At 41.1% G+C, this 13,050-nt stretch overlaps 1 protein-coding gene across 10 annotated transcripts in view; it reads left to right on the top strand.

Annotated features, from left to right (window-relative positions):
• Nucleotides 1–13,050, top strand: part of nrcama (neuronal cell adhesion molecule a) — a 50,387-nt gene that overhangs the window by 6,884 nt on the left and 30,453 nt on the right. The window lies entirely within an intron of this gene.

Genomic DNA, 13,050 nt, shown 5'->3' with positions numbered 1-13,050 from the left:
GACGCACAAAGGTACCTTTTGTATAAGGAATATGTAAGGGATGTGCCAAAAAAGCTGTATTTGACATGCTGGGAATGCGACTGGACTCGGACTGGAGACATGACTGTAAGGAAGAGCATTTTCTTGTTTGAGCTTCAGGCAGAGCGCGGACATCCACTGAGAGATGTCAGCCAGACATACAGAGAGTCATGTTTTCACCTTGGTTACAGACAGCGGAAAATACTGAATAAATTGAGATTCATATGCATTACTAGTGCCTTGGTGTAAAGAGGAAAATACTTTTAGGGGAACTCCTAGTAGTAAGTTGAAAATAAGCACTTTGAGTGTGGCCTTGGCTGTTCAGGGGATGCTTTATATTGAGCATCTGCTCATCATCAATATGTGTATGGTGTGGGAAAAGTGGCTCCAGTTCAGTGCTGCCTGGCATGTGTCCCTGATCCTACGTGTCTGACCCCAGAGAGGCCTTTCTGAGGCCAGCCCGCCTTCAATAAGTGCCCTCTGGTCGTCCTGAAAGAATGTCATTGTACAAAAAGATAAACTGTCCAGCGAGTAGATGAAGAAGACAGAGAACAGAAGTAGTTCTCTGTGTAGAAAAGTCATCCATCATCTTAAGATGTGTCTGTTAACTGTTAAACCAATTAAAAGAGGACAGATCCTCATGTTTATGAGCCTTGAAGAGCAGTATAAGCTCAGTCTTATTAAATGGGTTTTGTTTGTTCCCACTTTTCTTTTCATTTCAGCTGTACATTTCACATGCTCACAGGCCCACTATGTGCATTGCAGGGCAAATGGAAACCCCCATGTGACACACACACACATTTCAAGTATTTTGATTGCAACAAGAACACATACTCTTCACATTTTATCCATGTAGTCCAGGCTGTGGGTACAAGTGACTTACTGTAAGAATAACTCATTTTCTGTTTGCTCTTGCTCAGCATCATTTGATGCTTTTGGATGTCGTCCCATAAAACATCACTGATAATGCCCCACCCTGTCACTCTACTCTGTCCTCTCTGTCTCTGTCACCCCTAAAACTGCCGAGCTGTCTGGTTTTTGGGCTGCCAGATAATCTGCATTGTCCTCTCAGAGCCATGCTGCTTTACTCACCTTGCCTTAATGCACCCTGATGTAATGCATCCATGGCTGTGTGTGTGTGTGTGTAGCCGTTCAGCTTAATACAGTTTATTACATCCTCTGTGGCCAGTATTGATTAAAAGGAGAAACAGACTGAACCTTTTCTACCAAATCAGTTACTGTCTCTGCTCTCCTGATCGCTATTTTCTCGGGTAGCGATAACCGTGATGTCCCTGCATGATGATACTCACACAGCTAGATTGAACACTTGGCCCTACCTGTACAGAGGGAGTACATATGCAGAGATGTAAGACTATCTCATGTACATTCACTTAAAAACAAAACAGGACTTAATGACCTTAACCATTATCTTGTTAAGCAAACTATAAAAAGATAGCTCTGTCTTCACTCGTGTCCCATGAAGATCCAGTGTTGTATGTAGGGATGAAACATTATGTGCTGTGTGTGCAGCTGTTATCTTTTGGTCAAAAATAGGAAGCAGGGACCCAATTAATTTGGCAATTTGTAATGCAAAATTAACTCTCTAACAGATGATTTTCTGCTTAACCTTTATTTTAAATCATAGAACAGTTTCCCCACAGCTTTTTGCACTAGTACACATATAATTAACAATTTTAATGACTTGGCTGGGGGCCAGGAGCTATGGTTTTGTTTTGCAGATGAATGTCTAAGATGTCTCTTTTTTTTCCCTTTGTGTGGAAAGGCATGGCAACAAATGAAATGGTCCATACTTTTTTGAACACATATTATAATATTCTCGGTAGATCACATTTAACAAGAAGTCTTTAAACTCACATAAACCTAAAAATTAGGGTACTTGGACACAGGGCACGCCGACTTATTAGTATTTTAGCCTGTAACGCTGACACATGGCGGACAAGTTAGCTAACTGTGGCTTTGGCATCCAGCAGATTTGTAGCAGCAGTAGCCTTCATTGAGGAGGGCTGCACTCGGCCCTGCACTACGCCTGTTTGCCAAGCTTCTTTTTTTTTTTTTTTTTTTTTGTCGCCAGTGTCCTCCCAGCATTTTCCCACCATATGCACACTGCTGGTATTGACCCTCAACCCATTCCATCTCTCCTCTACTTTCCATCCTGATCCATGACTCACAAAGCCTGTTTAACCTTTACCCAGCAAAATGCAGGCCAGCGCTCGTTCGCTACTCGCTAAAGGCATTCCACGTTTGTCTCTATGACATACCTTTAAACCCTCGGATTATTTTGACTGGTAAAACAACCATACAAATATAGTTGAAGTGAGGAAGGGAAGACCGGGGTACTGTAATGTCTCGGCGTGTCCTTTCTAAAGCACAGGAAACCCTTTCACTTTGTTACTTATTCATTCAAGCCAAGTCATCCATTACAGCTATGCGATATATTACCTGCAAGATATTCAGTCTACAAAAGGCCCATTAAAGAGTGGAAGAGCAGCTACTTTTCTAAAATGGGTATCACATACTTTTCCCACGGTGGTCTCCTCAGTGTGCACATTCACATTGCCAGCTAACACAAGCTATCAGGTGTTCAGGGTGTGTCCCTGAACCGTTGGATCACATGAACTGTCACTTGTCTGGCCAGCGATGATATAGTTCTTACTGTCATTCTCTCTGGTATTGTCCTTGCTGGACTTGTGTGTTCCTTAAACAGCAGTATGTGACAGATACAGCCTGTCATTTCTTTTACGATATTTTAATGGTGTTGAATATACCACAGCTTGAAAGCAGTTCTGATGCATGCTTGTGTCTCTCAAACTCTCTCTTTATCCTCCTGTCCTCAGAAATAGATGGTTTTAGGAAATACGTGAGTGATGTGTATCTGCCTCACATCAAAAAGAATATAAGATGCATCAAAGATATTATAACCAGGAAGTTGCTAACAATGTAGGCCATCATTCACTTCATAAATGTTGGAGAAGCTTGCTCTCACAACATTTATGATGGATTTTATGCATGAAATAATTTCATGGAGAAACAGCTGAGAGCAGGTTAGAGTTCCCAGAATTCCCAAATTTTAGTGCCTCCAGTTCCCTGAACATGAATATGTGCTGCTTTTATTGCCATTATACAATATTAAATTAAATATTTAGGGAATTGGACTGTCAGGCAAAACAAGTGATATTAATAAGCCATGTTGGGTTTTTTATTTTCTTTCTTCCATTTTCAGGTGTTTCATTGAATCAAATGATCAGCAGAGAAAATGATAAATTTGAATGAGAATGTGTAGTTGTAGCCCAATTGTTCAGTGATGGTGTCATCTTATTAGTCTTTAATAATGCAGTTTACCTGTGTTTGGCATGCTATATGATATTTGAGCATTTTTTTGTAGCATATGAAAATAAATGTAGGAGGATTCAGGTAACAACTATAAAGCCACCTATTGTGCATCATGGAATGTTTTCTTAATACAACACCTGAAAATGTCTTAAATAAACTGGGCCCATGTGATTTGTGTTTGAGCAGTTCACATCCTCTCACATTTATGCAAAAATATCTTTATCTTTTTGCTAAGAAGCAATTCCACTGCTTTGGTGCATCAAAGCCAGGACACAAAATACTACACTGAGTGATGAATTATTGAGTGCTTTGCCACCCTTGTCACTCGCACTCATTCCTCTGTGTAACAGGGGCGAATTTGTGATGACCGGGGATGTGCTGCCCTTGTTCTGCTAGAGAAATGAGAGTGGGATATGGTCTCTGTCAGGTTTAGGATTTGTTTCTGTTTGTTTTCTATGTTGTCCATTTCCTTTTCCTCTCAACCTTTTTGTGATTTGGAATATACTGGCTTTTCGCTTTTCTCACCTTCGATCCGCACTGGAGCATTCACATTAACACACTGATTCATAGTGTGTATCAGGTATCACCAATCCATAAGTGTCAGCATGTGAGGTTGTATTGACACCCGGATTATTGATCCTGGAATGAGGACCAGGGGGACCTGGAGGACATTGGTGTAGCTGAAAGCAGAAGCTCCCTGTTTTTAAGACAGCTGTGTGATCCTTCACAAGCTCATTAACACAGGCTGGCTGGAGTAGAGTGGGTTAACTTGGATAAACAGATGGGCATTTTGTTAGAACCTCCTCAAGCCAGAAGAGGGGAGATTCTCACTACAGTCAAATGATTTCCATGGTTAGTCATGTTTTAATATGCAAGGGACACAGAGCTGCTGTCCTTCTCAATAATACACCCTTTCATCTTTTGACAAAGATGGAAAGCATAATTGACCGAACTGTAAACAAAATAAGTGAGACAATAAAGATTCATTTTTTACAGCTCTGCTAAGGTCATAATATAAATGTTTATCAAATGAGGCATTACCTTCAATAGGCTAGTAAACATAGAGGACGCAGTTGCACAGATAGGGTTGTAGACTGGCCCTATGTAAAGCCCGGGCTGCTGTGCTGCGAGGTATACTCATTAGCTCAGACAGCATCTGTTTTTAGAGTGCCAAAGTGCTGACTGGGGTCTTTGTATAGAGATAGCTGCAGCCTCTCTTTTATAGCTGGGTCTGTGCTGTCTAGCCTGCCATGAGCTCAGCGCCACTGGTCAACAAGGCTGTAGAGCCCTGTGGGCAGCAGTGAATTGTTTGTCTCTCAGTGTGTGTGTGTGTGCAGTCAGAGATTGAATGATAGCAAACTGCGAGGGTCTGCTACTTTTGTGGGTCCACTACTGTGCCTGACTCTACATGTATTTGTGAAGTTTTCCCATGTTCCCATCCTGGCACAGATTTTGGCATTTGCATCTGTTTTAAAGATAAATTGTCAGATAAGACCTGCAGTCACTCAGGCTAGTGCTCAGGTCTCAAAGTGGAAGGAAAACCTTTTTGAGGTCACCTTAATTGAATTCAGTTTAGTCTCACTTATCCTGCAGGTCTGGACCTGACTTAAAAACAAGATGTTTTTTCTGTATTTGTCATCTGTGTTCCTGTTCCTGAGATTATTTATGAGGCATATTAGCATTATGGCAGCAGCTAGAAGGATATGAACCAATTACTCTTGCCTTTTGCTGTAATAAACCTGCACGATCTATGGAAAAAGAATATAAACGAGGTCACGATGATGTTTTGGAGTCTACTGTCTGGAGAAGAAGGGAAGAGGTTTTGTTCATCGTAATTTAAGAAACAGATTGGGGGTGTGAAAGAAACAGCAATTTCTCCAAAACAAGTGTAAGGAGAGATATAGTCAGCCCTCTTCAGTTTCAAGATTGAAGTCAAATATTGAGGTTATTGGGATGCACACACAGCTTTTTCTCAGTGAATTGTGTATGTATCAAACTAGCATAAGAGTTTTTATCCAAACGGTTTTAACAGCAATGTTAAAGTATTGTGAATCTATAAGCCTTTTGGGCTGGTAAAGCTGATGTAGTGGGGGATTTGACTGCAGGTCAATGCAGTGTCATTGTAAATTTGTTTAATTCAAAATCAGGACCAAAAGGTGGGAAGCAAATAAAGTAGGTTTTTGTCTGTGGCTTCATGCATATGTATGTGTGAATCCATGTGTGCGAAGTGCAATATATAGCTTCATGTGTGTCCAGTTCATGCTACAGCGATCCTGCACTCCACAGCAAGGAAGCAACGACATCACTCCATTACTGGACCATGACAGCATCCAAATAAGTCCAACCAAGCTCTTTTATTATTTCGCTGCTCGGGCGAAGTCGTGAATCATGGCTGTCATGTAATTCAGGCTGGCACCAAGAAACATTTGCACGTGGCTTCCGTTTGCTTTTAAAGGCTTCTTTTGTTAGCAAATGAAGTTGCATGAACAAAGTCGAGGGCTACAGAGGAGAAAGCCGTGCGGTGGGCTATTGAGTGTTTATTCAACTTCAAGTGCCATAAACAAATGCAGCACTTAAAAATGCAAAAGCAGGGCACACAAGTACGTCCATTCAGCTAACACGAGAGCCCTGGCAAAGGCCTAATGCTGCTGCTCACAGCTCTGTTGTGTCTGCGTGTGGCCTCAAGTCCTTTCTTCACAAGAGGATTGCTAATGTCAACTCTTAACCGGTCTGGTGAAGTGTATATTTTGAGCTTTCACATTCAATCTAGTTGAACTGGTGAGTGGAGTATAATTAGTCACTTTGTGTTAGTCATGAATACACACGCACACACACTATCACATCTCCAATCAGGCACATGCTACATGTTAGCATTTCACTGCTCACACTGTTACCATATGGTGTCAAATTTTTCATACTGTCCCATCTGAAAGATTGAGCACTTTTAACAATGATGCTATCACTGATGCCGCTCTCCTACAAAATACATTTATATAGCCTGCTACTAAATTTGTTTGCCTACTACCGTACATTTTGGAGAAAATCAAACTGTTACGTGCCATTTTTTTCTTTTTTTTTATAGTCTTGCAAGTGTGACACTTTTGTGTTACAATTTTTGTATCCATGTGAAGCACAGGACTTCGACACTGGAAACTGGAATTAATGCCAGGTGCAGGCTACTAAAACACGTTTTATTGTATAGATATGTTTGGAGGAACCAGGGGTTAAATTTAGCACCTTTACAATTGTTCCGGTTGGCAAAGAAGTCCCTTAGTGAGTGAGTGAGTTTGCAGGACTGCCCATGGCTGACTGCTACTTGAATCGATTATATAGATGAGATAACACCAACTGCTCCGTGAGGCTGTACATAGACACATATTTTCAGCATGTGTAAGTGCTCACGATGACCACGGTGATATGCTGATAAGAAAGTATAATGTTTACGATGTTCTCCGTTTTATTTTTGGCATGCTAACGTTCCAGCAGTACAGCACATCAAAAACTTATCACAGAGCAATGACTTTTCAGTAAGATGCTTTAATAATAAATCATTTCAAACAGAGGCTCTGGCTTAGAGCCTCCCATTAACCATTTAGCTGCTTGGCCTGTGATGTAGAGGGTTCATATAAATACATAAATACGTAATACATCACATAAATACGCACAAAATCCCTGAGGGAGGCATACTTGTAAATGGAAAGCAAAATGAAACACCAGTCCTCAGTTTCTTGATATTCTCTAAAAACAGTGAATTCAGTAACGTCGTCTCTTGCCATCGCTCATCTCCAATTTTGATCTTCCTGCAGAGAGTCTTGCATCACACAGTTGATATACCAATGACACAGCTGTGCTTTGTTTGTGGGAAACTAGCATAGGAGTGAGAAGTATCTGAGCGACAAGCTGGCGTCGCTCAACATGCAGTGGCTTTGTTGATCCATTGCAAAAAATAAAAAGAGTGATATCCCATTTACAGTAATCTCACTTGGTTACAGCTACATTGCCAAACAGAATGTAGCGAGTGTATATATCTCCACTTCACTGTCACAGTAAGCTGTTGTGTGTGTGTCTGAGCAGGCTTTGTGTTCGCTCGTCGCGTCCTTATCACAGCTTTAAGCCTGAGAACAAGGTCTTTGAGTGAGGAGTCCTAAATTAATGAGATCGCGTAGAGAAATCCCTCTTCGCTGGCGTTACTAATATTAGGAGGCCTCAATCCTGTGTTCCTTTTCCTCCTCTGCCTTTCACTGTGTTAGGTGGAAGTTAGTCAATATTAGATGTCTCCCAGGCATCCTATAGACAATCTGCTGTTTGCCCTCCCTTGTCAACAGCCTCTTTGTTCTTCATACTCTCATTTCCAGGTTCTCATTGCTCACCACTCATTTTCACTCTCATCCGTCTCCTTCTTTGTCTTTCCCTTGCCTCCCTTTTGTGTTGTTCCTTTAGATGAGATGGTCTCTAGGGTGCTGGCTGCATGGGCATTTTTTTCCCCTGTACGTGTTTCTGCCACTGTCATGTCAGTGATGGCCAAGATCTGCTTTTTCTAGGTGTTATTCTGCTTGACTCTCTCTCCATGGCGACACTTACAGTTACAGCCTCTCAGATCTTGACGGATCTGACTTCTTTAGCAATGTCGGCTACCATCAGATCTTCATATGAAAGACTGTTTCATGTAGAAAAATCACTTAGGGGTTGATATTAATAGGACTCAGCCAGCTTGTCTTTGCATTTCTCACATCAAAACACGTTTCATCATGATGATTAAATTAGCATTAAGTGTAATGTTTACATTAACGCTTGATTATGGCAGTAAGTCATGACACAGTGGCCCCCCTGAGATGCTTTATATTCTGCTTTTGGCCAGTCTCCTGATTTACAAGATAAGTAACAAGATTTTCAAGCCTCTTAAAATATTATTCACATGGCCTTGTATATTAACATCGTAATTACTCGCGATAATCATTCTTTCAGTGTTTGACCCTATGTAACTAATGAAGGGCAAAATCCATAGTCCTCTTTTTATGTAAAATGTTATGTTGTGAAGCTTAAGCAGCCTGAATTAGATTTTTGAGGATATTCAAAAGTTAGGCTTTTAATACAAAAACTCCCCCTTCTGTCTGTCCAGACAGTGTTTCCCTAATTTTAATATTTACACCCATGCTTTTCTTGTTGTCAGAATGTCTTGATAAATAGCTATTGTCAGTGTAACATACAGAATTTCTGTAATACAAAAGGAGATAACCACTTACTCTCATATAAATTCAAACAGTGCCTCATTGAATGGGATTGTGTCCTGTCCTCACACTGACTGTCAGACAGGTCTTTTTTGTATATACAGCAGTCTATGTTTGCCTTAAATGAGGTTTTCAAATTCTCACAGCATCACCCTTGGAGGCACCCCCTTCACACACACACACAGCCTGCTGAAATCCTACATTAACATAGAAATCAAACTCAGTGGCAGACCTCTCTCCAGCTCTGTAACTGATTTAATGGACACACGGCGAGGTGTTTCATCTGCACTGATGGTGGCTGAACTACTCATCTTTTTTCAATCAGCTTACAAATCTTTTTCTATAAATTCTATCATCTGTTTCTTCTTCTATTCCTCTTCTGTTGTAACCCCCCCCCCCAAACACACACATACACTTTTGCTTTCAACACAATCTCTCTGATGGGCCTGTATAATGATTTTGATGATTGGATCCAGCTCCCATAGAGCCCCCTTCATACCTGGACTCATTAACAATGTGCACTCCTTCAGTTGCAGGGAGCTTAGCAGAGCATCAGCAGCAGAAGAATGTTACTCCCTACTGTTCCTAAATCTTGATTTATCTTTCTTGCTCTTGCCGTCTCTGTGTGCATGTGTGTGACATTCTTGATGACTCCATTGTGTGCTTTGTGTGCCGTCAAGTTGGGAACAGCAGGAATGGTAGCGTTATCCCTTTAAACTCAGGAGGAAAGAAAGAAGAAAGCTAACTTTCAGGAGGCTGTAAATCTCTCTGATTAAACACAGCTCTTTCTGGCTGCTCCTTCTGCGTGGGCCTGGACTGTGTGTGTCGCCTGTCATTGGAAGGATGCTCACAGACAGTTAAAATTAAAAAAAAAAAAAAAGAGCCTTTGAATAGCCATGGTTACCAAACGCTGGTTCTCAGCCTCTATGTCAAACACACTCACACATACAAACATGAAAATGTGAATGTGTGAGTTTGAACCCTTCAGTGGTGACTTCAAAAGCAGCTGTAAATGCCATCCTTACACAGGCTTGTGATTTTCATTTTTCAATCTAGTTCTACTTAAGAAAGGATGAAAACTACTGTATGCCAGTGAGAAGACTTATGAACACCGGGTATATTTCCAGGGGCTTCATGATATAACTGCATGGAATCTATCCCCCCAAAATTTTTGGGGGATAGATTGAATGTTTGCCAGGGGATTTTGTTAACACCATTGTTGAACACTGTATCTATACAAAACAATGCTAAGGTGCATTAAACACAACCTGGCAACTGTCTTAATGAGCTCATGTGTCATTTTCTGTGACTATACTGCAGGTATATGCAAACAGATGTACATGGGTACATGTACACACACAGTACTAAATAACCACAAAGGCCTGTATCAAAATCTTGTCACACACAGATGGAGCGTCTGATGCTTGATGAACAGACAGCCTTCAGGCTCCAGACAAACAGAGCCTCGTCGCTGATCCAGGTGCTACTGCTTTCATGGCTGACTAACAATTCACTGTGGATACATGTCTCAAACATGTATTTTACACCACCTTGCTTGGTAGTTTGACACTGCAAACTGTTTAAAAGAGCAGAGCACAAACTTTTTCTTCCTTAATTTGAAACTGAATAGTTACAAATGCCTTTAGCAGCTGCTGAATCAGTGTTTAAATACACATTTTTGCACAAGTGTGTTTACTTTTGTGTTTCTGCTGTTTGCAACGGCCACCTCCAGAGCAACCAGTGTCAGGAGAGCTACAATGCTGCAATTGAACAATTACATAATGGAAAACATGGCTTTGTAAAAGAAACTTTCCTTAATTGATTGCAATAATGTCGTGAAATATACAATAGACAGAAGATGCTGAGGAAATTCATGTTGCATATGTTAGCATGAGTTACATCTACAGTCTCAATCCTAGAATCATAAAAATGTGGTTTTACCAGGCTTTCCGATTGTGTCATATGATTACATTTCTTTCCAACAGTGTTTAGATTTTTACTAGACATATTTGATCATAACGTGTCATAATGTGATCACAGACAGGGTCTTTATTTCTGAATGTAGTGCTGGTTGATTAAAGTCTTTTTAAAATGTATTTAAAGCACCTTGAAAATCATATTCAAAAGTAGTGCTTGTGTGTATGGCTTTATGAGGCTGTCCCATAAAGGTGAGATGACATAGGGGTCATTTTAATTTACCAGTTTGTGTCTGTGTGCATGTGTGTTCATATCAAGGTGGAATCAGATGAAGATGGAAGTGGGCCTGGAGGCCAGGCAGTCTGGGTGCATGTAATAGTGGTTTTTGCAGCTGCTGTCAATGATTGCTGAGGCCCCTCAGTCGAGGGGGTTACAACACACACATACGCACACACACACACACGTGCACCCACATTTCTATTCATGCCTGGGGTCAGTTATTGTATCACAGCACCCTCCCTCTCCTGTATGACACACAGACCGAAACATTCAGACAGATGCAGTGTGCTGGTTCCCAGTGGATCCATAAACTCAGGCAGCTAATTGAAATAGGAGATAGATAATAAGTTCGAGTGATATTGCAGTGGGCTTTGGGACATGCAGACATTAGATAATCATACTATGGTTGGTATGAGGACATTCAGAGAAACACAGCCTTGTTGTTTGAAAAGATAAGCACTAACATGATATTTCACCATAGATTTAAGAGTTTCTCAAAGAAAGAGTTTGACATTTTAGCAAATACTCTGATTCTTGTTCTTGGCAAAAGCAAGATGTGGAGAATGATTTGTTTGTCATGCCTGCCCATTAATATGAATCTGTCAACAGAAGTAAGTTAGTTAAGCATGAAGAGTGGAAATGGGGAAACAAAAAAGGAAACAAAATCCACTTGTCTGCACCTTTAATGCTCACTAATTGGTGGTGTGTTATGTGGTGTGTTATCCTAGATTTCTAATCAAGCAATCAAAGGAACCGTTCCTGAATCATTTCAAAGAAATAGCTTTTTTGTTGTTGTTGTTGTTGTTGTTGTTGTTGTATGGTATCCAGGATCTGTTTCTCTCCATGCTAATGTGCCAGAGCTTCAGGTCAGCTCTGCTCTCTTCTGTCACCTCCCAGCTCTTCTCTTCTTTTTCTACTCTCTCTGTATCTCTCTCTCCACACCCCCGTCTTTTTTGTTCAGATGATGAAGCGCTTTTAGATTTGACCCTTAATAATGCATGTTTCTGATTCCCACTCAAGCTTCATTTTTTCATGCACTCTCCCTCTCTCTCACTACACTCTTGCATCGTCCTCTGCCTCTCCTGCTGGGGATTTTCTGATGTCTTGGTGCGTTCTTGTCTCTGTTCATTAACATCTTCCTCTCTCTTTTTTCCTCCCTCTTTCTCTCATCTGTATGTGCCCCCTCTGGACTTAGCTCGGCTTGGTTCAATTTGTTTCGGTTCAGCTGAGATAGGATCAATGCAGCTCAGTTTCGTCCATGTCGTGAAATTCAATCATTTCAACTCGATGCATTTCAGATTATTCAGTGAATACGCTTTCAGGTAAACTTAAATTCTAAAGTGCAGATTAACAAACAATCTTTCCTTATTTTTTCCATTTTCCTTTCCTTCTACACCTTTCTGTTGTAATGGTAATGGGTCATGGCTTGGGGTTGGGTTGGGATGCTGGCGTTCCTCCAGTCTCTCCATCTCTCTCTCGTTCTGTGACTGTAAATACTCACCCATGTCATCGCGGGGAGTTCAAAGACCCCCTTCCTCATCTTTTTACGTCATCTATTGAGTTCAAACAGCTCAACCCGCGCTTATTAATGGACACTCACATAATCCACTGCCCTTCTCGTCTGAGCTAACTACAGTTTTAATGGTTCCACGTCTAAATGGACCCGTGTTCTTTGTGTGTCACATTTGTTTTGCTAATGTGAGATGAATGGAGAGTCTCTCTGGAGATTATGATAATGCATTTGTGGTCACGCAGGGAAGCTTGTTTGCGGGAGGTGGGGGGGCACCGTGTGTGTTGATGGGTAACCTTTCATTTGTGTGTGTGTCCCCTGCTGGAGGTAAAAGTAATAAAAATGACTGGAGACATTTTGGTTATTGATTGAGGGCCTTGTGTTCAGCAGGACGTAGTCATTTATGTGTGTACCCTGGAGAGCTGGGAGGATGTGCCCATGTGTTCATGGTGCATTGCGTGTATGACACTGGCCTGTATTGATGAATATATTCAAGTCTGCTGGCTTTGAGAGCTGATGTGTCCCTTCGTCTCAGTTATATCTTGTTAAATGTGTTTGATCCCAACCGCTCATTTCTGAAATAGAGATATTTTCTTCAGTAGGAGTTTTAAGTGTTGCACATTTGTGCCAACTGAGTTTCAAACAATGAATATGCTATTTAACTGCTTGTTCATGTCTTCCCATTCTGCCTGGTGCAAATGCAAATTTGCATGAATGTAAGCTGTGCAGCGCTTTGACTAATTTATT

The sequence above is a fragment of the Scatophagus argus genome, chromosome 22 (assembly GCF_020382885.2).
Source record: "Scatophagus argus isolate fScaArg1 chromosome 22, fScaArg1.pri, whole genome shotgun sequence".
Classification (NCBI taxonomy): domain Eukaryota; kingdom Metazoa; phylum Chordata; class Actinopteri; family Scatophagidae; genus Scatophagus; species Scatophagus argus.
This window is presented reverse-complemented; position numbering and strand designations above follow the sequence as displayed.